General features: G+C 47.8%; 1 pseudogene; it reads right to left on the bottom strand.

Annotated features, from left to right (window-relative positions):
- Positions 1-26,771, bottom strand: LOC121274209 (annotated as a pseudogene).
- Positions 26,772-27,177: the final 406 nt, after the last annotated feature.

Below are 27,177 nucleotides of genomic sequence, written 5' to 3'. Positions count from 1 at the left end.
TTACAATGCTGCGATCCTGCGATAGTCTCCTGGCTCACATTCTGCACAAGGAGTACCAGCTTCTGCCTTCAATCGAAGTCCTAAGGATGATAAGTGAGAAGTGGACTTTACACAGGAGGCATCTCTCCCTTGTTGGGGACAAGGAGCAGGAATCCTGCTTGATTAGAAAATCACTGGCCCCTGGAGTCTGTGATCATCTCTTCCCCATGACTTTAATCCCAATCTGCTGCTTGCTCCCCCCGATCTTGTGCCCTCGTTCTAGATTCCCTCACAAGGGGGAAACATCCTCTCAGCATCCACCCTGTCAAACCCCCTCCCCTCAGATCTGATATGTTTCAATAAGATCACCTCTCATTCTTCTAAACTCCAATGGGTACAGGCCCAACCTGCTGAACCTTTCCCCATAAGATACAAACCCCCTTCATCCCAGGAATCAGCTGTGTGAACCTTCTCTGAAGGACCTCCAATGTGAGTCTATCCCTCCTTAAGTAAGGTGACCAGAACTGTGTACACAGTACTCCCAGATGCAGCCTCACTAACGCCCTGTCAGTTGGAGCAAGAGATGATACGCACTGCTATTACTGTGCGTCAGTGGTGGGAGGGAGTGAATGTTGGTGGATAGAGCGCTGATCAAGTGGGGCCGCTTTGCCCTGGACGGTGTCGAGCTTCTTGAGTGTTGTTGGAGCTAGACTCATCCAGGCAAGTGGGGGAGTATTCCATCACACTCCTGACTTGTAGATGGTGGACAGGTTTTGGGGAGTCAGGAGGTGAGTTAGTCACCGTGGGATTCCCAGCCTCTGACCTGCGCTTGTAGCCACAGTAGGGATATATGGATGTGAAGAGCTTGTCAATGCAAATGAAGTCTTTGCACTTTCTTAGCGCTATTTAATTCTCTTAAAGTACCTGCGGTTAAAAGCATTGCTGGTGAAGCGTCCCTGATTCTAGGACTGCACTGTGTTAGCGGACCCCAAATTGGGTGGTGTGAACTATTACTGGAACTCCCTTCAGCATTCATGGCCTGTGGGAGGCTGGGCATTCAATGACAGTTCCTGCTCTAGAATAATTATTCACAAAAACACAAAAAATGGGAGCAGGAGTGGACCAATTTGGCCCATTAAGCCTGGCCCCCCCATTCAATATGATCATGGCTGATCTTGGGCTTCAACTCCACTATCCCACCTGCTCCCTCAGTTCCCTGAGAGACCAAACATCCGTCCATCCCAGCCTTTAATGTCTTCAACAATGGAGCATTCACAACCCTCTGGGGGAGAGAGTTCCAAAGATTCACAACCGTTTGAGTGAAGAAACTTCTCCTCATCTCAGTCTGAAACGATCAGCCCCTTGTCCTGAGACTGTGCCCCGTGTTTTAGATTCCCCCGAGCAGTGGAAACGATCTCTCTGTGTCCACCCTGCCAAACCCCTTCAGAATCTTGTATGTCTCAATGAGATTGCCTCTCATTTCTTCAAAACCCTAGAGATATCGGACCAATTTACTCAGCCTCTCACCATAGCTCAACCCCCCTCATCCCAGGGGCCAATCTCGAGAACCTTCACTGTACCGCCTCCAATGCTACAAGGTTCAGGGGGGTGATTTAATCGAAGTTGGGGGAGTCTGGGATGATGGGGCAGAGTCTAAAAAGTGAGAGGCAGATCTTTCAGGAGTGAAATGAGGAAAGATTCCTATACACATTAGAGCAGGTCCAGTGGTGAAGCGTGTAGTGTCCATACCGAGCTGAAAGCTCCCAGTTCCTGTCCCACCACAGGACTTGATGGCCAACGAAGGTACGCTGGTAATGAACGTACAAATTCAGGGCAGGTGTAGGCCAATCAGCCCCTCAAACCTGCTCTGCCATTCAATAAGATCATGGCTGATCCGATTGTAACCTCAACCCCACATTCCCACCAACCCCCCCCAATAACCTTTCACCCCCTTGCTTATCAAGAAATCTATACACCTCTGCTTAAAAAATATTCAAAGACTCTGCTTCCACCACCTATGGAGGAAGAGAGTTCCAAAGACTCACACCCTCTGATAGAATAAATTTCTCCTTATCTCTTTCTTAAATGGGTGACCCCTTATTTTTAAACAGTGACCCCCCCCGCTTCTAGATTCTCCCACAAGAGGAAACGTTCTCTCCACATCCAGCCTGTCAAGACCCCTCAGGATCTTAAAGGATTCAATCAAGTCACCTCTTCCTCTTCTAAACTCCAGCGGATACAAGCCTAGCCAACCTTTCCTCATAAGACAATCCGCCCATTCCTGGTATTAGTCTGGGTAACCCTTCTCTGAACCACTTCTGATGTATTTACATCCTTCCTTAAATAAGGTGACCAATACTGTACACAGTACTCCAAATGTGGTCTCACCAGTGCCCTGCACAACTGAAGCATAACCTCCTTCCTTTGTATTCAATTCCCTTGCAATAAACAATAACAAGGCCAGGCTAGTTGATTAATGACCTGTCAATCCTTCCACTATGCCTTTGGCAGGCACGAGGGTCTCCTGGTGAGGAGTGCTTGATGTGGAGAGGCAGTCCTCGAGCTATAGCCTCCTGCAACCTGTTGCAGGAGAAACTGGCTATGGAAACCGACCGAAGCTTGTGCTTCGACTGCCTCACGTGTCTCTAGACCTGGGAATTCCACATGTAAAGTGTGATAGAGAGCTTGGGACTCTCTCATAAATGGCGATTTAATGCTGCAACCGATTCTTAATTCTAAAAAGAGAGATTGAGAGTTTTTTCAAGCCAGAGGTGTTAAGGGATATGGGGCAAAGTCGGGGTATGTGAAATTAGGTCACAGAAGAGCTATGACCTCATTGAATGGCGCAATAGGCATGAGGATGCAGAATGGATTCCTTTTCCTTACTGTGTTAGAGGCTCAAGAGGGGTCCTGAATAGGCCTTGTCCGGTTCCTGCATAACAGGCTTCAGGAGGCTGAAATGGCCTCCTCCTATTCCTGTGTAACAGGCTCGAAGTGGAGGCTGAATGGCCTCCTCCTGTTCCTGTGTAACAGGCTTAAGGAGGGGGTGAATGGGTCTCCTCCTGTACCTATGTAACAGGTTTGAATGGGCCTCCTCTGGTTCCTGTGTAACAGGCTTAAGGTGGGGCTGAATGGGTGTCCTCCTGTTCCTGTGTAACAGGCTTGAGGACGGGCTGAATGGGCCTCGTCCTGTTCCTGTGTAACAGGCTCGAGGGGCTGAATGGGCCCCCTCTGGTTCCTGTGTAACCGGCTTGAGGAGGGCTGAATGGAGCCTCCTCCTGTTCTTGTGTTACAAGCTCGAGGAGGGGCTGATGGACCTCCTCATGTTCGTGTTCCTAATGAAGGTAAGTAGCAGAGAACAGTCACCGTCCTTGGAGGCAGTAGCCCAGTGAGAGTGGGAGACGGGCTTGGAGGAAATATTGGGAGCAGGTGTGGGAGGGAGTGCTGAATTGAAAATAACCCTGTCCATTCTCAGTGTCCCCTTCAGTGACCATCTCCTTCCACGACCTGGAAGACTTGACCATTCCAGCCAACTTCAGTGTACAGTCCGCGCTTCTATCCAGCGCCCTCAATGTGACCTGGCTGAAAATGATGGGAACATTGACGAGCAAGTTGTACAGACTCAGATCCTTCCCAACAGTGAGAAGGCCTTCCAGACGGCTGCATTCACGAACATTGACCCCAGACAGAGGACACATACACGTGCTTTGTGGAGCATGTCAACTTTTCCAGACGGACACCGCACCAACTGGGGTAGGTCCTGATCACCCTCGATATATGCATTAAGCACTTAGCTCGATGTGTCCAGTAAAAAGAGGGTGGGAGACAAACAATGCCTCATAAAACTGACCAATCAACCCTGGGTGAAAGTGTAAACACAGCTTTACGCTGTATCTAACCTCATGCTGTACCTGTCCCTGGGAGTGTTTGATGGGGACAGTGAAGAGAGAATTTTACGCTGTATCTAACCCCGTGCTGTACCTGTCCCTGGGGAGTGTTTGATGGGGGACAGTGTAGAGGGAGCTTTACTCTGTATCTAACCCCGAGCTGTACCCTGTCCTGGAGTGCTTGAAGGGGTCAGGATTGCGCAATGGTCTATCCTGGAAAAGCACTGACTGACAATCGGAAAGTTGTGCAAAAACAGTGTTTGGGAAAGTGGAATTTCCTTGTGCTGAAGTGGATGACATTTACTGTTTTATTTTCATTCTTTTTCAATCTTTCTGCCCTTTGTGTCCTTGATCTTTCCCTGGAAGTCCCCCAAGGAAGAGCTCACTGTCTGCTGCGGCCATTGTTAAAATATTGTTCACAATTGGTGGCATCCTGACTGCCGTAACTGGAGCTGTTTTTCGAATGAAACGTCAAGGTACGGGGCCGCATGGCTGCTGAAATCATTCTGCTCTTTTCCAAGGGCACTGGAACATTGATGTTCCTGCCTGTGCCAAGTCGAGGTCCAAGGACGTTCACAGTGAATTGCAAACTACCTGAGACTCGAGAATCTCCACAAAACCTAAAAAAAGGATTTTGCTGGAATGAGCGTGTCACATCAGATCACCATGGACACTGATGCTTGTGCATCCCAGGATCTGCAGTCACCTCTCTCCCTGACAGACACATCACCTGGGTGAGGTGAGGAGCCAGGTGGCACCCCAGGCTAACTGGGGCGAAAAATCCGGAAGGATTTCTCTGACTGAAACTAATTCAGCCACAAAATGTTGGTACGTAGATGCAGCAAGTGGTTGGGAAGGCAAATGGAATGTTGGCCTTTATTACGAGGGGTTGGAGTATCAGAGTAGAGAAATCTTTATAGAGCTGTCCTGGGTCTTAGTTAGAACCTGGAATTGCACTGAGAGCAGGCAGTGATCACCATCCTCCCTTTGTAGACCAAAGGCACTGAAGAGCCTCTTGTGAGACAGAATGACATTTTATTTAAATGAAGTTTGAGCGCCCTGTGAGTCAAAGCCTACGCCTTTGCTCACACCCTGAAAGCTCGTACATTAACAATCACCCTTTAGTTCCAAAATAATCCTCCTCCTGACATTAAACATTGTAGATACCATAAGTAAATCATTCCGTTCAGGCTAAAACTAATGGCTAGATTTATTTACAAATAAGAAAACTATACTGAGCAAGAAATCAATACAAGCATCTCAAGAGGCTAATTTTCCTGGCCCATTTGCATCAGTATGGTACCAGGTGATGTACATATGTGCCTTGAAATATTGCAAGGGAGGACTTACCCCAAACTGCCGTTAGTTTGTCGGGGGCTGCTACTATGCTCCACTTGACAGGTGTAGGTATCACTGCTCCTGGGAGCAATGCTGATCTGGAACAAAACCTGGAATGTCCCGACCGTGTTTGGTAAAATCCTGCTACTCAACACCACCTGCTTGACGCATCACCATTGTGCAGCCAGGTTACATTTGTGCCTCTTGGATAAAATACATCCACACGGCAGATCAGAAGTAAGGGTGCAAGCGGTGGGTGGTTATGTTGATGGAAGGCTTGGCTACAGAAGATGAAGGCCAATGGATTTAAAACTCCTCAGAAAATGCGGCAGAGCAGAAAAGACTTCAGATAAAATCACCCAGATTTCCTCAATCCAGATTGGTGAAAATTCCAGTGGCCTCAGCAGATTTATAGCACAGAGTCAATGGCTGAATGGCCTCCTTTGGTGCTGCAAAATTCTATCATTCAAGTACACCGCCTGAGAGCATCTTTGGTGTGTGGCTGGACATGGAGGGAAGGTGTCAGACTTTTAACCAATAAGGGAATCAAGGGTTATGGGGAAAAGGCAGGGAAGCGGATTTGAGGTTTATCAGATCAGCCATAATCTCATTGAATGGCGGAGCAGATTGGATGGGCCGAATGACCTACTTGTGCTTCTACATCTTATGGTAACCTCCTGCAGCTCCTACAACCCTCCCTATCTCTTAGACCATAAGACCATAAGACATAGAAGCAGAAATTAGGCCAATCGGCCCATCGAGTCTGCTCCGCCATTCAATCATGGCATAAAATGTTTCTCAACTTCATTCTCCCATCTCTCCTCGTAACCTTTGATCCCCTTACCAATCAAGAACCTATCTATCTTGGTCTTCAATACACTCAATGACCTGGCCTCCACAGCCTTCTTTGGCAATGAATTCCATCGATTCACCACTCTCTGGCTAAAGAAGTTTCTCCTCATCTCTGTTCTAAAAGGTCTTCCCTTTACTCTGAGGCTGTGCCCTCAGGTCCTAGTCTCTCCTACTAAGGGAAACATCTTCCCCACGTCCACTCTATCCAGGCCTTTCAGTATTCTGTAAGTTTCAATCAGATCCCCCCCCACCTCATCCTTCTAAACTCCATCGAGTATAGACCCAGAGTCGTCATATGTTAAGCCTTTCATTCCTGAGATCATTCTCATGAACTTCCTCTGGATCTTCTCCAGGGCCAGCACATCCTTCCTGAGATACGGGGCCCAAAATTGCTCACAATATTCTAAATGTGTCTGACCAGAGCCTTATAAAGCCTCAGCAGCACATCTCTATTTTTATATTCTAGTCCTCTCGAAATAAATGCCAACATTGCATTTGCCTTCCTAACTACCCGCGTCAACCTGCAAGTTAACCTTAAGAAAATCCTGGACTAGGATTCCAAGTCCCTTTGCACTCCAGACTTCTGAATTCTCTCCCTATTTAGAAAATAGTCTATGCCTCTATTCTTCCTACCAAAGTACATGACCTCACACTTCCCCACGTTGTATTCCATCTGCCACTTCTTTGCCCATTCTCCTAACCTGTATAAATCCTTCTGCAGCCTCCCTGCCTCCTCAATACTACCTGTCCCTCCACCTATCTTTGTATCATCTGCAAACTTAGCCAGAATGCCCTCAGTTCCTTCATCTAGATCATTAATGTATAACGTGAAAAGTTGTGCTCCCAACACTGAGCCCTGCAGAACTCCACTAGTCACCGACCACCATCCTGAGAAGGACCCCCTTATCCCCACTCTCTGCCTCCTGCCAGACAGCCAATTTAACCTCTTTAACCTCCTCCAAGCCTTACAACCCTCCCTACCTTTGTAACCTCCTCCAGTCCCTACAACCCTCCCTATCTTTGTAACCTCCTCCAGCCCCTACAACCCTCCCTATCTCTGTAACCTCCTCCAGCCCCTACAACCCTCCCTATCTCCGTAACCTCCTCCAGCCCCTACAACCCTCCCTATCTCTGTAACCTCCTCCAGCCCCTACACCCCTCCCTATTTCTGTAACCTCCTCCAGCCCTTACAACCCTCCCTACCTCTGTGACCTCTTCCAGCCCCAACAACCCACCCTATCTCTGTAACCTCCTATAACCCTTCGAGATCTCTGCGTCCCTCCAGCCCTGTTTTTTTGAGCATCCCCCGATTTCTATCGCTCCACTATTGACGGCCGTGCCTTCAGCTGCCTGGGGCCCTAAGTTTCCTCCCTAAACTTCTCCCTCTCCCTCTCTCTCCTCCTTTAAGATGCTCCTTAAAAATTGACCTCTATGAGCAAGCTTTTGGTCACCCATCCCTTATATCTCCTGGCGTGTCTCAGGGTCAAAGGTTGCTTCATAATCCTGGCACGTTGTGCCTCAGGGATGCTTTTCTTGTGTTAAAGACATTATATACAAACAGTTAAAATGTTGTAGTTTTGATAGGAAGGACCTGAAGCGAGGTAGACTGCAAAAGACACTCTCTGCAGGGACACGCAGAAAGGTTCAGAAAGTTGCTCGATTAGCTCAAGCTGTGAACAACATCAATGACTCCCCCCACCACCGTCGCCGGCCGGCCAAGTGCTCACAACTCTTTACATGCGCAGAGTTGTTATGACCAATGCAGTTGGTAAAGTGGAGTTATTTAAAAAATCTCAGAGGGAAACTTTAAACAACTGTCATAACCTATAATTTTAAGTGTTATGTTCGAGATGCGACTCTAAATTCAGGAATCAGACCATCAGTTCTTCAGGGTTTACATTAAACTAATTGAAACATTTTATTAATTTGCACAGGTTTAGAATATATATATATATACACATGGCGACAAATTACTACTATCACATCTTTTAACAAATTCCCAAACTAATCTCCATTAGGGCAACAGCAACCCATAGACTTAACCAAACACCAGGCAAAGCATTTTCACCTTACAAATTCAAAATGAGGCTCCTTTCACTGTGGAGCCAGCTGGAGGCTTGTAGCTGCCTTTTGATCTCACATTGCCTCTGCTTTCACACCTGAAAACTACTGAAGTTATACCTACCGCCACTGATTGAATTCAAATTCTCATTGTCTCACCAGACTCTTTGAACTTTACCTTTTAACAATAAAACCCCATTCATTGTACCAATTTTATTAGCAATAAAAACATATTGCTTGGTATATGCTAGAAAGGCATCAAGGTTTCACCCCACTTCTTGAATGCTCTTTTCAAAAAATGCAAATACACTCTACCCCTCTGTTTACATCTCAAACTAGTACATATCCAAGCACCCAGACTAGCTGACTGTAATCCAATTAAGACACACCAGCAGACTAAACTTCTATTTCAAAGGAAAAATATTTTCCAAAATATTGTATACATTAATAACTTCATAATAGAGTTCAGTCAGCTGGGACCTCCTGACGTGTGTACATGCTTGATGCGGTAACACACCGCACCCCACAGCCCAGGATGATGCCATTCTGCCCACCATGCCCGTGCTAGCTCTTTGAAAGTTCTAACCAATTAACCTCACTTCTCACTCCCACCCCCACCCTACCCGCTCTTTTCCGCACTTACTGATCAGTTGGTGAGCGGCCCGTAAAACCACATCTGACACCAGATTTGCGAAGGAGCCATAGCGAATGTACCTTCTGACCTTCTTCTGGTCGCTGTTAAGTTGCTCAGCGAAAGACTTTGCCAGCGGCTCGGTGGCCATGAACTGATTGGTGGTGTAGTTGAACTGGATTACTTCTGTTCCGTCATAAGCAAACCTCAGGCTAACTGCTGCGTGATGAGATTTTTCGATGGAGAACTGTGCCTGCAACATGTGTGCCCCTGGAAGGAAGAGAAAGCAGACACTTAATGCATTAACGTAAGACTGACAACCGCCCATTCCGAAGCAAACTGGGTCAAATTGATCCTTCCTCACTCCCGCAGCCTCCCTCCGCACACCACCACCACACCACACCCACCCCCAAGCAATTTCCTTCCCTTCTCTATGTTCAATAACTCATCCCTCACTCACCTTATCCTTCTCTCCCTCCGCGTCACCCCCTCGTCCACAGCAACACAGGAGATGACTGACTCATACTCATGAGCTCTCAGAACTACAGAACTGCCACAGCGCAGGAAGAGGCCTGTACTGACTCTCCGAATGAGCAATGCATCCAGCCCCACTCCCCCAGTCTTCTCCCCATAACCCTGCGCATTCTTCCTCTTCAGATAATGACCCAATTCCCTCTTGAAAGCCTCAATTGAATCTGCCTCCTCGACACTCTCAGGCAGTGCATTCCAGATCCCAACCACTCGCTGTGTGAAAAAGTTTCCCCTTGTGTCTCCGTCGCTTCTTTTGCCAACCGCATTAAATTTGTGTCCTTCTGGTTCTTGACCATTCCGCCAATGGGAACAGTTTCTCCCTGTCTACTCTGTCCCAGAGACCCTCATGATTTTGAACACCTCGATCAAATCTCCTCTTAACCTTCTCTTCTCCAAGGAGAACACTCACAACTACACCAATCTATCCAAGGAACTGAAGTCCCTCATCCCTGGAACCATTCTTGTGAATCTTTTCTGCACTCTCTCTCTCTCTCTAAAGCCTTCACATCATTCCTAAACTCCAGTGCCCAAAACTGAACACAATACTCCAGTTGAGGCTGAATCAGTGTTTTATTCAGGTTTCATGGCTAATTCCATTGACCTCAGTGCCCCCAGATTAAGGAGGTTGAACCATAGAACTACATAGCACAGAAAGAGGCCATTCAGCCCATTGTGCCTGTGCTGGCTCTTTGACAGATCTGTCCAATTAATCCCCACCCCAGCCCATGCTCTCCCCACCATAATCCTGCAAATTTTTCCCCCTTAAATATTTATCCAATTTCCATTTTGAGACCTCCTATTGAATTTATCTCCACCCTCTGCCCAATCCCCGTCCCCCTTGATCCCCCAATCAAAAATCTATCTCCGCTTTCCCGCCCGCTCCCCCGCATCCCTTAATCCCCCAATCAAAAACCTATCTCCACTTTCCCACCCACTCCCCGCATCCCTTAATCCCCCAGTCAAAAATCTATCTTCACCTTCCGCCAACTCCCCGTATCCCTTAATCCCCCAATCAAAAATCTATCTTCACCCACCGCCCACTGCCTGTATCCCTTAATCCCCCCAATCAAAAATCTACCTCCGCTCCTTCTCCCACTCCCCATATCCCTTAATCCCCCAATCAAAAATTTATCTCTACTCTCTGTCCACCCCCGTATCCCTTAATTCCCTCAATGCCGGGAAATCTCTCGATCTCCATATCAAATGTGACTGACAATCCTCTGGGGTTGAGAATTCCAAAGATTCACAACCCTCGGAGTGAAGAATTTTCCCCTCATCGCAGTCTGAAATGGCTGACCCCCCCCCCACCCCCGCCTGTTCTAGTGGTCTAGGCTCTCCAGCTGGAGGTGGGAATGGGGGGTGAAAGATGGGGAACAGCCTCTCAGCATCGACCCTGTCAAACACTCCCAGAATTTCATACATTTCCATGAGATCACTTCTCATTCTCCTAAACACCATAGAATGGGCTGATAAGTGGCAACTAATGTTCGTGCCACCTAAGTGCCAGTCAATGGCTATCTCCAACAAGGGAGAATCTAACCATTGCCCCTTGACAATCAATGGCATTATTATTGCTGAATTGCCCCACTATCAACATCCTGACCCGAAACTGAACTGGGCCAGACACATAAATACTATAGCTACAAGACCAGGTTAGAGGCTGGGAATCCTGTGGCGAGTAACTCATCTCCTGATCACCCAAAGTCTGTCCACCATCTACAAGGCACAAGTCAGCAGTGTGATGGAATACTCTCCACTTGCCTGGATGAGTGCAGCTCCAACAACACTCAAGAAGCTTGACACCTTCCAGGACAAAGCAACCCCGCTTGTTTGACACCACATCCACAAACATTCACATCCTCCACCACTGACGCACAGTGGCAGCAGTGTGTGTACCATCTACAAGATGCACTGCAGCAACTCACCTCATTACACATTACCAGATCCAAAATAGCCTGATCCCTGCTTAGATCCATAACATATTGTGCTAGGAAACTGTCCCAAATACACTCTATGAATTCTTGCTCATGGCTACCTCTGCCAATTTGATTCACCCAACTTACATGAAGATTAAAGTCACCCATGATTAATATACTGCCTTTTTTACATGCCCTCATTATCTCCTGATTTATTCTCTGTCCTACAGATTAGCTACTGTTAGGGGCCTATAGACTACTCCCACCAATGTCTTCTTCCCCTTATTATTTCTTACCTCCACCCATATGGGTTCCACATCTCCCGATCCAAGATCATTTCTTGCTAACTTACTTATTCCACCTCAAGCTAACAAAACTACCTGCCACCCTTTCCTTCCTGCTTGTCCTTTCGAAAAGTCACATGCCCCTGAATATTTAGTTCCCAGCTTTGATCTCCTTGTAACCATGTGTCCATCATGGCTATAAGATCATACACACTAACCTCTATTTGTACCATTAATTCATTTATTTTTGTTTGGAATACTATGTGCAGTTAAACAAAAATCCATTAATTTTGCCTTTTAACCATTCCCCCGCACCCCTCCCCTTGACCCTATTTGCTGCTTTTTTTTGTGTTTGCACACACTGTCCCTTCCTGTCACACTCTGGATGTCATTACCTAAATAGCTGCTCTGCAATGCTGCCATATCCTTTTGCTTTGCAAGCCTAAGTATCCCCTCTCCAGAACCCTACCCCTCCCCAACCCCCTATTTAGTTTAAAGCCCTCTCTACAGCAGTAGTTATTCGGTTTTCAGATTCAAGACAATTGGCAAAAGAAGCAACGGAGACTCGGAGAAAAACTTTTTCATATAGCGAGTGGTTAGGATCTGGAATGCTCTGCCTGAGATTGGCGCAGGCAGGGTCAATCGAGGCTATCTAAAGTGAATTGCATAACCAACTGAAGAGTAAAAATTTCAAGGCTACAGGGAAGTGGGATTAGATGAGTTGTTTTCGCAAAGAACTGACCTGGGCTCGATGGGCTGAATGGTCTTTGGCCGTGCTGTAACTATTCAATTCTCTGGGGGCTGCAAGATGGATGAGCAAACTGATCATGACACCGTGCTACAGGAAGCCATTCAAGTGAGGGGAATAGATGGGTAGGAGGGTAAGTTGAGGTATATTCTACAAAGGCAGAGGGTTAAGCAAATGGGCAAAGATTTGTGGATATGTGGGAAAATGTCCACTTTGGCAGGAAGAATAGAAAAGCAGCATATTAGTTAAATGGGAAGAGACTGTGGAACTCTGAGGCACAGAGGGATCTGGGTGTCCTGGTGCATGAATCACAAAAAGTTAGTATGCAGATGCAGCAAGTGATTAGGAAGGCAAGTGGCAAGTTGGTGTTTATTGCAACGGGAATGCAATATAGAAAAGTCGGGAAGTTTTGCTGCAGTTGTACAGGGCCTTGGTGAGAGCGCATCTGGAGTGCTGTGTACAGTTTTGGTCTCCTTATTTGGAAAAAGATATAATTGTGTTAGAAGTAGTTCAGAGAAGGTTCACTCGTCTCATTCTGGGATGAAGGAGTTTGTCTTATGAAGGAAGGTTGAGCAGGTCGGGCCTCTACCCATTGGAGTTTAGAAGAATGAGAGGCAATCTTATTGAAACATGTCAGATTCTTAAATGGGGATTGACAGGGTGGATGCTGAGAGGACGTTTCCCCTCATCAGACACAATTTAAGGATAAGGTGTCTCCCATTGAAGATGGAGTTGAGGAGGAATTTCTTCTCTCGGGGTCGTCAGTCTGTAGAATTCTCTCCCCAGACAGCAGTGGAGGCTGGCTCATTGAATATATTCAAGGCCAAGTTAGACAGATTTTTGATCAACAATCTAGTCATGGGTTATGAGGGACAGGCAGGAAAGTGGAGTTGAGGCCACAATCAGATCAGCCACGACCTTATTGAATGGGGGAGCAGACTCAAGGGGCCGAGTGGCTAAGAGCTGTTCCGATGATTCACTGGGGTGAATGGAGATGATGATCCTGCATCCTGAGAACGAAGCGAGATACTGAATTAAAGAGCCATGGTAAAGCCTGCTTCGCTGTGAACAGATTCCCTCTCCCATGGCCCAGCGCAGTGAATTATTTTATGATCGTCATCCCCATAGTTTCAGTCACAGTTGATTTGATTTATGCTTTTTGCATTTCTCACAGAACTAAGAGTTTCTGGTAACGCTTGTTTGGGATTAACTATGCCTTTGATTTCATGATGCTAATGCCTCTTAGCGAATATGATACTCTGTGCAACGCTGTACAATTCCTGGAAGGGCTGTCAAGTTCCCTATATCTAATGCTGCATATCTGAGGGTTTTTTTGGCAGCCTATCTGATCTCTGTGGGGTAGCTGGAGGGTACGGGAACTGCCTGTGGGGAAGTGGTCCAGATGGGCACAGAATGAGGTTAAAGAGGAGCCCTTTCAGCCCCTCTCGAGCCTGTGACACAGGAACAGGAGGATGCCCATTCAGCCCCTCTCGAGCCTGTTACACAGGAACAAGAGGAGGTCATTCAGCCCCTCTTGAGTCTGTTACACAGGAACAGGACTAGGCCCTTAAGCCCTTTGTTGAGCCTGTTACACAGGAACAGGACGAGGCCCATCAGCCCCCCACAAGTCTGTTACACAGGAGCGGGAGGAGACTATTCAGTCTCTGGAGCTTGTTACACAGGAACAGAATGAGGCCCTTCAGCCCCCTAGAAGCCTGTTACACAGGAACAGGAGGAGGCTTTTCATCCCCTAGAGCCTGTTATACAGGAACAGGATGAGGCCCTTCAGCCCCACAAGACTGTTCAGATATCCGATAAGATCATGCCTGATCTACATCTTAACTCCATTTGCCCACCCTGCCTCGGTGACCCTTAATCCCCTTACCCAACAAAAAATCTATTAAATTCAGTTTAGAAATTTCCAGTTAACCCTGCGGCCTTGACAGCTTTTTGTGGTGGAGAGGTGGGGTGGAGGAGAGAGAGTTCCAGATTTCCACTCCCCTTTGTGCGAAGATGCACTTCCTGACATCACCCCTCAACGGCCTGGCTCCCAGTTTAAGATTTTGCCCCCTTGTTCTGGTCTCTTGTCACCAGGGGAAATAGTTTCTCTCTACTGTCCCTATTGAATCCTTGAATCGTCTTATCCCCTCACTTACAGGAAAACTGCACATTTCCTCTGAGCTGATTTTCCTTCTCTTTTTCCCTTGATCTTTTTTGGCGAGTGTGCCTGGTTCAATTGTTAGGTCTGTCACCTCTCAATCCGACTGTTCCAAATCCCATTGAATATATACCCGGAGGGGGCTGAGGCTCGACTACAATGCCCAGAGAGTGCCGTATTGTCGGAGGGTGGCCTTGTGGACCAGACATTAAGCTGACGCCAGGTCTGGCAGTCTGAGGAGGAGGGAAAGATTCTCCGTGGGTTGTCTATGAAAGGTGTCCTCAATCTCCAGGCCAACATTCCTCCTTCAAGAGAAAGGAGGACTGACTGGTGGTTCATTCACTCCCCTTTCCTGGGATCCTGCTGTGCAAAATGAATTGCCACTTTTGTCCGTGTCACGGCAGGAACTGCATTTCTAATGTAACCTCCCGGCTGTGAAAGGTTTTGGAATGTCTTGAGGATGTGAAAGATGTTATATAAACTTTTTTTAAAAATATGTATTCCTTCATGGGATGCAGGCATCGCTGGTCAGGCCAGTATTTGTTCCCATCCCTAATTGCCTCTTGAACTGAGTGACTTGCTAGGGCCATTTCAGAGGGCAGTTAATAGTCACGTGTAGGCCAGATCGGGTAAGGACGGCAGATTTGGACTTTAGTGAACCAGATGGATTTTTACAGCAATCGATGATAATTTCATGGTCACCCTTACTGAGGGCAGAATTTTCACCTCCCCGAGTGGGTACATGCCTGACCTGCTCGAGCGTGAAATGACGCGCGATGACGTCAGGCGAATGTCCTGACACCAATGCGCATTCGAACGATAGGTCGGTGGGTCCGCGCGGGAATCGGCAGTGCGCCCGCTGACAATTAGAAGGCCTATTAAGGCCATTAAAGTATTAATTAACTTAAATTTTTCAGTGCCTGTCCAAGTTACGGTTGGTGAGCAGGCGAAAAGGTCAAGCAGCCTTTGCACTTTTTAGGAAACCTCATCCACGGGCGTGATGAGGTTTCTAACAGCAATTAAAAATAAAATTCAAAAATTTACATCTCATTTGTAACATGTCCCAACCCCCCCAGCCCCCACCTTAAACCAGCTTATATTTCACCCCTCTGCTTAGATTCACTCAGTTCTGTTGAAGGGTCATGAGGATTCGAAATGTCAACTCTTTTCTTCTCTGCCGATGCTGCCAGACCTGCTGAGTTTTTCCAGGTAATTCTGTTTTTGTTTTGGATTTCCAGCATCCGCAGTTTTTTGTTTTTATCTCTGTGCCTCAGGGAGCTTTTCCAGTGTGCATTTGCACGCATGTGTGAAGTTCCCCACTTGCCCCGCTCACTCTCCTCCCCCAGAATCTTCCAAACCCACAACCTCCATCACCTCGAAGGACAAGAGCAGCAAACGCATGGGAACAGCGGCGCCTGGAAGTTCTCCTCCGAGCAACACACACCATCCTGACTTGGAAATACATTGGCCCTTTGTTCATATCGCTGGGTCAAAATCCTGGAACCCTCTCCCTAACAGCATGGTGAGTGTACTTACACAACATGGACTGCAGCGGCTTAAGAGTCAGCTCACCACCACCTTCTCAAGGGGCAATTAGGGATGGGCAATAAATGCTGGGCTAGCCAGTGACACCATGAAAGAATTTTTAAAAAGGGAAAAGGTTCATGCATCTTGAGCAGATTATCACAGGCGTTGGGAGATGAGATTGTGAGGTCTGAAGGAAAATTGAGAGAACCAAGATCGGCTTTGTCAAAATGAAGGATGTTTTAACATCAAAGAAACTGGAGCTGAATCTTAGCATCAGAATGCTGAGGTGCTGCATAGAGTCATAGAGTTCTGCAGCATGGAAGGAAGCCATAGAAAAGTTACAGCACAGAAGGAAGCCATTCGGCCCATCTTGTCCATGCCAGCCCGAGGACACCCAGGTGCCCTTTCTAATCCCACCTTCCTGCACCGGGCCCAAAGCCCTGCAGCTTACAGCACTTAAGGTGCAGATCCAGGTACTTTTTAAAAGAGTTTAGAGTTTCTGCCTCTACCACCAACTTGGCAGCGAATTCCAGACTTCCACTACCCTCTGCGTAAAAAAGTTCTTCCTCATGTCCCCACAACACCCTCTGCCACTTTTCTTGAATCTATGTCCCCTGGTTCTAGAATTCTACACCAAGGGAAACAATTTTATCCTGTCCACTCTATCTATTCCCCTCATAATTTTATACACACCAATCAAGTCACCTCTCAGCCTTCTTTGTTCTAAGCCCTTCGGCACATCGTGTCTGTGCTGGCCATCAAATTCCTATCTATTCTAATCCCATTTTCCAGCACTTGGCCCATAGCCCTGTATGTTGTAGTGTTTCAAGTGTTCATCCAAATACTTCTTAAATGTTGTGAGGGTTCCTGCCTCTTCCACCCTTTTAGGCAGCGAGTTCCAGATACACCACCACCCTCTGGGTGAAAAATCATTCCTAAAACCCTCTCTAAACCTCCTGCTCCTTACCTTAAATCTATGCCCCCTGTATATTGACCCCTCTACTAAGGGGAAAAGTTTCTTCCTATCTCCTCTATCTAGGCCCTTCATAATTTGTGCACCTCAATCAGGTCACCCCTCAGCCTTCTCTCCTCTAAGGAAAACAATCCCAGCCTATCCAGTCTTTCTTCATAGCTGAAAAGCTCCAGCCCAGGCAACATCCTGGTGAATCTCCTCTGCATCTTCTCCAGTGCAATCACATCCTTCCTATAGGGCGGCAACCAGAACTGCACATAGTGCTCCAGCTGTGGCCTAACTAATGCTTTCTACAGGTCCATCAAAACCTCTCTGCTCTTATATTCTATGCCTCGACTAATAAAGGCAAGTATTCCATATGCCTTCCTAGCCACTTTATCTACCTGTCCTGTTGCCTTCAGGGATCTATGAACATACACACCAAGGTGCCTCTGATCCTCTGTACTTCCTAGGGTCCTACCATTCGTCGTGTACTTCCTTGCATTATTAGTCCTCCCAAAATATATCACCTCACACATCCCAGGATTAAATTCCATGTGCCACTGCTCTGCCCATCTGACCAGCCCATCTATATTGTCCTGTAGTCCACGCTTACATACAAGAGGACTATTATTGTATAACTATATCTGAGAAATTAGGGTTGCATCATGACATCTTTCTTTGAGGTGTGCCTGGCCATAATTCCCAAAGACTCTGTATTACACATCCCTGGGATCTGTTCGTGTTGCAGGACATCGGGAGGTTGGCAGTACATGCCTTGGGTAACTGGCATCGGAACTTTGTTTCTTTCAGCAAGCCGCACTAGTAAACTCCTGCTCAAGAATACAGCAACAGTGTGAATCTTGCTTCTTATACACCAATGTTATATCACTCAGAGACATTTACAACAAACCAAGAGACTATTGATAAACTGAATGCGTTAGAGATGGGGACTTATGGGAGAATGCTCGGCATGACCCCAACACAGAAAGGCTAATGAGGAAGCGCTGGAAATGGCGGCAGAAGAGAGGAAGTTAGTACAGAACATCAGAGCAAGAAAAATAAGACACTTCAGTCACATGACTAGAGCAGATGGTAGACAGAAACAGTTACTGGAGGGGAAGATCGAGGGAAAACCCCTTGCCCCCACTATTAGCAGCCTTGCCTTCAGCCTCCTCGGCCCACATGCTATGGAACCTCCCTCAAAACCCACCTTTCAAGATCTGAAACCGATTTCTCTAACGAAACGTTCAGTCATTCCTCTTCAATTCTTCTGCTGGGGCTTGGCAAAGATTCTCTTCATTCTTCTCCCGTCGCCGTTTTTCTAAAATGCCTTCGAAACGTATTCCATGTTAAAGCTGCAAGGGCCCATTCTTGCTCTTTCCCACAGCGGTAGCACTCCCACCTCTGAGTCCGATGGCCATGGATTCAAGTCCCAGTCCAAGAGGTGAGTACATGCTGCAGGCTGCCTTTCAGGATGAGAGGTCGAGCCTAGGTGGTGAGCCAGGGGCTGCCTCTGGAAAGCAGGGCGCATTGTCACCCTGATGAACATTTTGGGTGCAGGTGGCAGACTCCTGGTCAGAGTTGGCACCAGAAATGACAAAAGACCTGCCAACTGTTTGGAGAAAGAGCAGCTCCTTCAGTGTAAGCCACCTGTAAAGGGGCGAATTTACTGAAAGTCCTCCAAAACACTCATCCATTGAAAACCTGCCTCTACTGCCATCTTGAAGATGACCCAATGGTGTTGCATGCGATCAATGGAGGGTGGGGGCGTAAACCACCACAGACCCTCTCTTCTGCCCACCTTCAGCTGCAGACGCAACAGCAAGATAGCAGGTGAGGGATTGAGGGGCACCCAACATAGCAGAGGATTGGCTCATTAACCTGTGTACAGATTGAGCACAGTTATGATCATTATTTCCAACAAGGGTAGTCAGCTGCCTCTGGGGTCATGATAAAGCCCATCATTCATGGACCGACATGAAGGAGGCCAGCGGACTGATTTCCAATAGTCCTGGCACCGGTCTCTCTTTAGCTCTGTACACATCGCCTGGCGCCCATATCTCAACCCCGTTTCAGGAGCAATCTAACTCCTTTACCTCTCTATTATTGCTAAAATGCCAGAGTTCCTGAATACTTTAATTTTAACCAGTTGTAGCACAAATACATTGTAAGATAAGACATTCACAACACAATGGGACAGCTTTCATTCCAATGTATTTTAATGCATCAAATAAACAGACCCCATTATTTACTGAACATGTTTTGGGGAAATGGTGAGAGTGATCAGTAAATCTATTGACAGTTTCCAGCACGCACAGGGATGACAAATCCCAATGAAAGCTCACACACAAACAGGACACTGAGAGACTGAACGACAATGATAACATAAAGTTTGATCAGAAAACTGCTTTGAATACAGATAGAAACATGGAATTAAAATTCTTCAAATTTTCCCACAATCTTTCATATCTGACTTTGCACTCTAGGAAGGAAAAGAGAATGAGATTAAGGAGGAAAAGCTGGAGTTTATATAACACTCTGATCATCTTTCTGAGGAACAGCCCAAAGTACTTGATAATGAATTGGTTGAATATGGCCTTGTGGAAGCCATTTTGTATTTAACAAAATCTCACAGTAAGAGTTAGATGGCAACTGACTCCAAAGCCAGACGGTGAAACAGGAAACCAGACACCAATATTTTTACTTAATATTCGAGTTATTTACAGAATGCAGCATTACTCAGTCACATGAGGGGACATGTTTAAATACATTTTTAAATCATTTATTCAATTGTTTTAATATCCATTCAATCTCCTTGAGGCAGCTCGGTGCCTCAGGGAGATTGCTGCGCTCTTTTGCGCACATGCGCAAAGGAGCACTGGCCCTGACTCTCTCTCCTCCCCCTGCCCGCACAAGTAGCACTGAGCACTACTGGTCACGTGTTATGCTGGGCGGGCCTTAATTGGTCTGCCCGTGTAAAATGGCAGTGCGGAGCAGATCGCGGGAGGCGATTGGCTCCATGCCTACCCCCGACCAGCCCGCCCGCCATAGGAAAAATCCTGCCCTATCACTGAAAACAGGTTGACAGATATATAGAACCACAGTTACCTGAAGAGCAGCTGGTGTTGGAGGAGTTAGAAGTGTTTGAGCTACTGGACCGCATACTGCAATTGCATGGATTCATCCGACATGGTCCTGCCCGGTTAGTGAACTTTGCTGGAAACAGAAAGACACCAAATTGTACGGCTGGGTTAAATATATCCACAACCCCCCGAAATATTCTTATACAGCCAAAAATATTCCAAGTAAATGACAGTTTCTCTCACCCCCATAGACTCATAGACTTTTACAGCACAGAAGGAAGCCATTTGGCCCATCGTGTCCATGCTGGTCAACAAAGATCTGACTACACTAATTCCATTTTCCAGTGCTTGGCCCATGACCCTGCAGGCTATGGCAATGCAAGTGAATATCTAAATACTTCTTAAATGTTATGAGCATTTCTGAGTCAACCACCCTTTCAGGCAGTGAGTTCCAGACTTCCTCCAACCTCTGGGTGAAAAAATTTCTCCTCAGCTCGCCTCTTACTCTTCTACCTCTTACCTTATATCTATGCCCCCTGGTTATTGACCCCTCTACTAATGGAAAAAGTGCTTTCCTGTCCCCCCTATCTATGCCCCTCATAATCTTATACACCTCTATCAGGTCCCCCCTAAAACATCGCTGCTCCAAGGGAAACAGCACCAGCCTATACAATCTTTCCTCATAGCTCAGACCCTCCAGCCCAGGTGGCATCCCGGTAAATCTCCTCTGCACCCTCTCAAGTGCAATCACATCCTTCCTATAATGTGGTGGCCAGAACTGCACACAGTACTCAATTGTGGCCTGACCAGCATTTCGTACAGTTCCAGCATAACCTCCTGGCTCTTCTACGCCTCGACTAATAATTGCAAGTATCCCATATGCCTTCTTAACCACCTTATCTACCTGCCCTGCTACTTCAGGAATCCCTGGATATGCACATCAAGATCCCTCTGATCTTCAGTACTTTCCAGGGTCCTACCATTCATAGTGTAATCCCTTGCCTTGTTAGCCCTCCCCATGTGCATTAGTTCACACTTTTCCGGGTTGAATTCCATTTGTCACTGCTCTGCCCACCTGACCCATCCATTGATATCCTCCTGCAGTTTATGGCTATCCTCCTCACTATTTACCACCCTACCAATTTTCATGTCATCCATGAACTTCTTCATCATAGCCCCTACATTTAAGTCCAAATCATTTACGTACATCACAAACAGCAAGGGCCCCAGCACCGAGCCCTGCAGAATCCCACTGGAAACAGACTTCAAGTAACAGAAACATCTCTCTAACATCACCCTCTGCTTCCTGCCTCTCAGCCAATTTTGGATCCAATGTGCCACTTTGCCTTGGATCCCATGGGCTCTTGACCAGTGTGCCATGAGGGACCTTATCAAAAGCCTTGCTAAAGTCCATGTAGACCACATCAAATGCATTACCCTCATCAACACTCCTGGTTACCTCCTCAAAAAATTAGATCAAATTTGTCAAACATGACCTTCCTTAACAAATCCATGCTGACTATCCCTGATTAATCCGCCTCTCTCCAAGTGCAGATATATTTTGTCCCTCAGAATCCTTTCTAGTAACTTCTCCACCACAGAGGTTAGACTGGCTGGCCTGTAATTTCCTGGTCTATCCCTTCCTCCCTTTTTCAATAATGGGATAACATGAGCAATCCTCCAATCCTCTGGCACCTTACCTGTGGCCAGAGAGTATTTGAAAATTACTGCCAGGGCCCCTGATATCTCTTCCCTTGCCTCCCTCAGCAGCCTGGGATACATCTCATCCGGGCCTGTGGATATATCCACTTTTAAGGCCGCTAAACCCACAAGTACCTCCTCTCTCTAAGTTAATTTCCTCTAATATTTCACATTCCTCCACCCTGATGTCTATACCTGTATCGTCCTTTTCCATTGTGAAGACCGACGCAAAGTATTCATTGAGGACTGTACCCGCATCTTCTGGGTCCACACATAGATTACCTCCATGGTCCCTAATTAACCCTACTCTTCCCCTAGTTATTCTATTGCTCTTTATTTATTTAAAAAGCCCCTTTGGGTTTTCCTTTATTCTACCCATCAATGCTTTCTCATGCACTCTCTTAGCTTTCGTAGTTACCATTAAGTTCCCCTTGCACTTTTTATACTCCTCTTGGGACTCTGCCATATTGAGCCCTCAGTATCTGCCATAAGCTTCTCTTTTTCTCTTAATCCTAACCTTTATGTCCCTTGACATCCAGGGTTCTTCGGACTTAGAGCCCCTCTTTATCTTTACGGGAACATATTTGCCTTGTACTCTCACTATTTTCTCCTTGAATGCCTCCCACTACTCTGACACAGTTTTATCTGCCAGTAGCTGCTCCCAGTCCACTTGTGCCAAATTGTATCTCATCTTATTAAAATTAGCATTTCCCTAATTTAGAACTTTTATTCCAGGCCCAACCTTATCCTTTTCCATGACTATCCTAAATCTAACTGAGTTATGGTCATTATCTCCAAAATGCTCCATTACTGATATGCCTTCCATCTGCCCAGGCTAATTTCCGAATATTAGGTCCAGAACTACTCCCTTCCTTGTTGGGCTTTCTATGTACTGGCTAAAAAGTTTCTCCTGGATGCAACTTAAGAATTTTGCTCCCTCCTTACCTTGCACACTAAAACTATCCTGGTTAATATTTGGGTAGTTAAAATCCCCCACTATTACTGCCTTATTATTCTTACACTTCTCTGAAATTTGATTGCATATTTGATCCTCTATCTTGGCCTGACTCTTTGTGCGCCTATAGTACACACCCAAAAGTGTGTTTGCTCCTTTTGTGTTTTACTTCTACCCATATGTCCTCATTTGATAAAGGCATAATACTGCTGATGCTGGAAATCTGAAACAAAAACAAAAAGTGCTGGAAAAATCAGCAGTTTCTGTGAAGAGTAAAACAGAGTGAACGTTTTGAGTCCGTATGACTCTTCTTCAGAACCCTTTTAGTTCACTCCCTGGGGACCCCCGTAAATACTAACACAGTCCCCGGGGACCCCCTGTAAACACTGACACACACCCCGGGGACACCCTGTAAATACTGACACACTCCCCGGGGATCCCTTGTAAATATTGACGCACTTCCGGGGACCCCCTGTAAATACTGACACACGCCCCGGTACCCCTGCAAATACTGACACACTCTCCAGGGGTCCCCTGTAAATACTGACACACTCCCCAGTACCCCCTGTAAATATTGACACACTCACCAGAACCCCTTGCAAATAATGACACACTCCCCGGGGACCCCCTGTAAATACTGACACATTCCCCGGTACCCCCTGTAAATACTGACACACTCCCCGGTACCCCCTGTAAATACTGACACACTCCCCGGTACCCCCTGTAAATACTGACACACTCTCCAGGGACCCCCTGTAAATACTGACACACTCCCCGGGGAACCCCTGTAAATACTGACGCACTCCCCGGTACCCCCTGTAAATACTGACACACTCCCCGGTACCCCCTGTAAATACTGACACACTTTCCGGGGGCCCCCTGTAAGTACTGACACACTCCCCGGGGAACCCCTGTAAATACTGACACACTCCCCTGTACCCCCTGTAAATACTGACACACTCTCCGGGGGCCCCCTGTAAATACTGACACCCTCCCCAGCAAACCCCTGTAGACATTGACACACTCCCTGGGACCGCTCTAAATGCTGATATACTCACGGGGACCCGTCTAACTACTGACTCATTCCCCTGGGACCCCCTGTAAATACTCACACATCCCCATAGACACCCTGTAAATATTGACACACTCCCTAGAGACCGCCTGTAAATACTGACACAGTCCAAAGTATACAGGCATAAAATTGCCTCTACACTGTCCCCATCAAACATTCTCGGGACAGGTACAGCACGGGGTTAGATACAGAGTAAAGCTCCCTCTACACTGTCCCCTCCCCCTCACCACCTTCCCCATACTCTGCTGTTTGTCTCCTGTTAGTTGCTCCATGTCCCCTGTCCGCCCTCACTGGACATGCCTGGGGTCACCGTGGGCTTTGTGGGTTGTCAGTAGAAAGCGGTGCTGACTGCAGGCCCCCCCCAGCAGGTCCAAGGTAAGCTCAGCTCTGGAGACACCTCACCTCAAGAGGGCACAGACTCTCCCCCTCGCCGTGTTTGACTCCGGCCATGGAGCGAGGCCAAATTCCAAGGCAACGGCAGCCCGGGTTTCCCTCCTCCCACCTGGCCAGTTTTCAGACACACCCAGGATTGGTTGCAGCATTTCCTGAGCCCACCCACACTTGCAGCGGTTGAGCAGCGCAGAAGTAAGCCCTGGGCATAAAGTCTGTTACAGGCGAGAGATTCCAGATACATGCCTGCATTTGTAAGGGTTAACTGTGTCAGGCAAGCAGCTGCAAGATAAACTAACTCTTTACTCTGGTACACACCTCTGACAATGCGGCACTCCCTCAGCACTGACCCTCCGACAGTGCAGCACTCCCTCAGTCCTGACCCTCTGACAGTGCGTCACTCCCTCAGCACTAACCCTCCGACAATGCGGCGCTCCCTCAGCACTGACCATCCGACAGTAGGGCACTCCCTCAGTACTGACCACTGGCCCACCGACAGGGCGGAGCTCCCTCAGTACTGGCCCTCTGACAGTGTGGCGCTCCCTCAGTACTGACCCTCTGACAGTGTGGTGTTCCCTCAGTACTGACTCTCCGACAGTGCGGCACTCCCTCAGTCCTGACCATCCGACAGTGCGGCTCTCCCTCAGCACTGACCATCCGACAGTGCGGCTCTCCCTCAGCACTGACCATCCGACAGTGCGGCTCTCCCTCAGCACTGACCATCCGACAGTGCGGCGCTCCCTCAGCACTGACCCTCCGACAGTGCAGCACTCCCTCATTCCTGACCATCCGACAGTGCAGCGCTCCCTCAGCACTGACCCTCCGACAGTGCGGCACTCCCTCAGCACTGACCCTCCGACAGTGCAGCGCTCCCTCAGCACTGACCATCCGACAGTGCGGCGCTCCCTCAGCACTGACCATCCGACAGTGCGGCTCTCCCTCAGCACTGACCATCCGACAGTGCGGCTCTCCCTCAGCACTGACCATCCGACAGTACTGCAACAGAAGAGTCAGCCTGGATTTTGTGTGTTGGGTGGGGCTTGACCCCACTACCCTTTGACACACTGAGCTGTAGCTGATACTGGGAGGCCACATGCTGTTTGCCCAGCAGGACATTGAGTGACTGCGCAATCTAGATGCGAGTGGGAAGCATTTCAGCCCCAGTGACTGAGCCACTCCTGCTTGTCCTGTGACCAAACCAACCTAACCACACCTAGCCCTCCTCAACTCCCCCAAAGCCACCTATAGCAGAAGCTGTTTGGCAAGACATGTTACCTTTTCTGTAGCTCCGAGCACAGCAGAGAATGTTACAAGTCACAGAGAGGAACAGGAAAAATCCTGTGGCCCCAAAGATGGTCCACATCAGGGAACTGCAGCACAGATCCTGTAATCCTGCCAGGTCAACACAGTTCACAGAGTTAAACAGGCACAGGAGAGGTGGTCACTTCTTAACACCTACCCCAAAGACCCAGCCATTCTTCCTCTCCCCTTACAGGGATATTTATCTCCGCTCCACCAATTCCCCTCCCGAAGAGATGTCCTGCTCTTGCGGCCCCACGTCCACTTGTCCTGCCATGGATTGGTCTGAAATATTGCCCTGAATTCACCCCTATGAGTCCCACTCTCATGGTGCCAGTTACATTCATGCCGCACTAGTGCCAGGCAATGACCATATTCGATGTCATTACCAATACTGAATCCCCCAATATTAACATCCTAAGGGTGGGGGGTTACCATTGACCAGAAACGGAACTGGACCAGCCATATAAATGTTGTGGCAACAAGAGCAGGTCAGAGGCTGGGAACTCTGCGATGAGTAACTCACCCCCTGACTCCCAAAAGCCTGTCCACCATCTACAGGGCACAAGTCAGGAGTGTGATGGAATACTCTCTGCTTGTCTGGATGAGTGCAGCTCCAACAACACTCAAGAAGCTTGACACCATCCAAGGCAAAGCGGCCCCCTCGATTGGCACCCCATCCACCACCTTCAACATTTACACCCTCCACCACCGACGCACAGGGGCAGCATTGTGTGTACCATCGACAAGATGTACTGCAAAAACTCGCCAAGGCTCCTTCGACAACACCTTCTAAACCCCTACCACCTAGTAGGGCCCACTTTTCTCCTTTCCGCCCAAAGAGTTAAAGCAGGTTCCATCTCTTACCTTTACAACTCTGGTTACGCTGAGTGCCACCCATTTACAGCTCTTCTCCACATACCAGCCTCTGCCTCCGTCTCTCCCCAGTCGGTTGACAAGTGATGTGGGGTCGGTTTTCAGTCCTGTCCAGAGAAGCCCCAGCTCAGGTTTCTGGTGCTGATGTTTGGCTAGCGTAGACTGGCGCCCCTGATCACCATTTCACACAGGGCCCTTCAATCCAGATGACAGAGACTGTCCCTTCTGCCTATTCAATTCAGAGGCATCTTTGGCCCTCCTTGAGCCTTTGAGCATTCCTGCAGACGGTCAACTTTTCCTGAGTACAGTGTGCGGAGGTATGGCTTGATATCACTCCTGACTGTCTAAATGCCCTGCTGTATCTGTCCCTCTTCATATACACCCTTGTATCCTCCTCTCTACCTGTACCTGTCCAAACCCCTGTTTTACCTCCCGCAGTCTCCTTTCTATCGACGTCTATCTGCGTCCGTCCCTCCTTTCCCTGCCTCCCTCTGTCTCACTCCGTCTGTCTCCGCTTCCCTCTTACTCTGTGCCCCCGTCTCTCTTCCCGTCTTCCTACCTTCTTTCTCTTCTTATCTGTAAGTGCGCCTCTCCATCTTGCTCTATCTCTGAGTGCGCGCGTCTCTATCCCTCTGACTCCCTTCTGGCTCTCTGATGCTGCCTGCCTTTCTCTCGTTCCCCACCCATATGTCGACAACGCCCCTCCCTCGCTCTCTGTCGGAGAGGAACAGGCAACCGTTTACATTTCAAAAAGTGCAGCTTGACCACAAGAGAGACACGAGGTGGGAGGGAGGGTGTGAAACCACCTGCTGCTTCCTGCGCGCTTCAATGCCCCACCTCCCCACCACAACCCCGTAGATCCCAACACATTGCCAGAAAAAAAAGGCGGAGCAGGAACTTCAAAAAAATATAATGACCTTCTTCCAAATTACTG

The sequence above is a fragment of the Carcharodon carcharias genome, assembly GCF_017639515.1.
Source record: "Carcharodon carcharias isolate sCarCar2 chromosome 35 unlocalized genomic scaffold, sCarCar2.pri SUPER_35_unloc_22, whole genome shotgun sequence".
Lineage (NCBI taxonomy): Eukaryota > Metazoa > Chordata > Chondrichthyes > Lamniformes > Lamnidae > Carcharodon > Carcharodon carcharias.
This window is presented reverse-complemented; position numbering and strand designations above follow the sequence as displayed.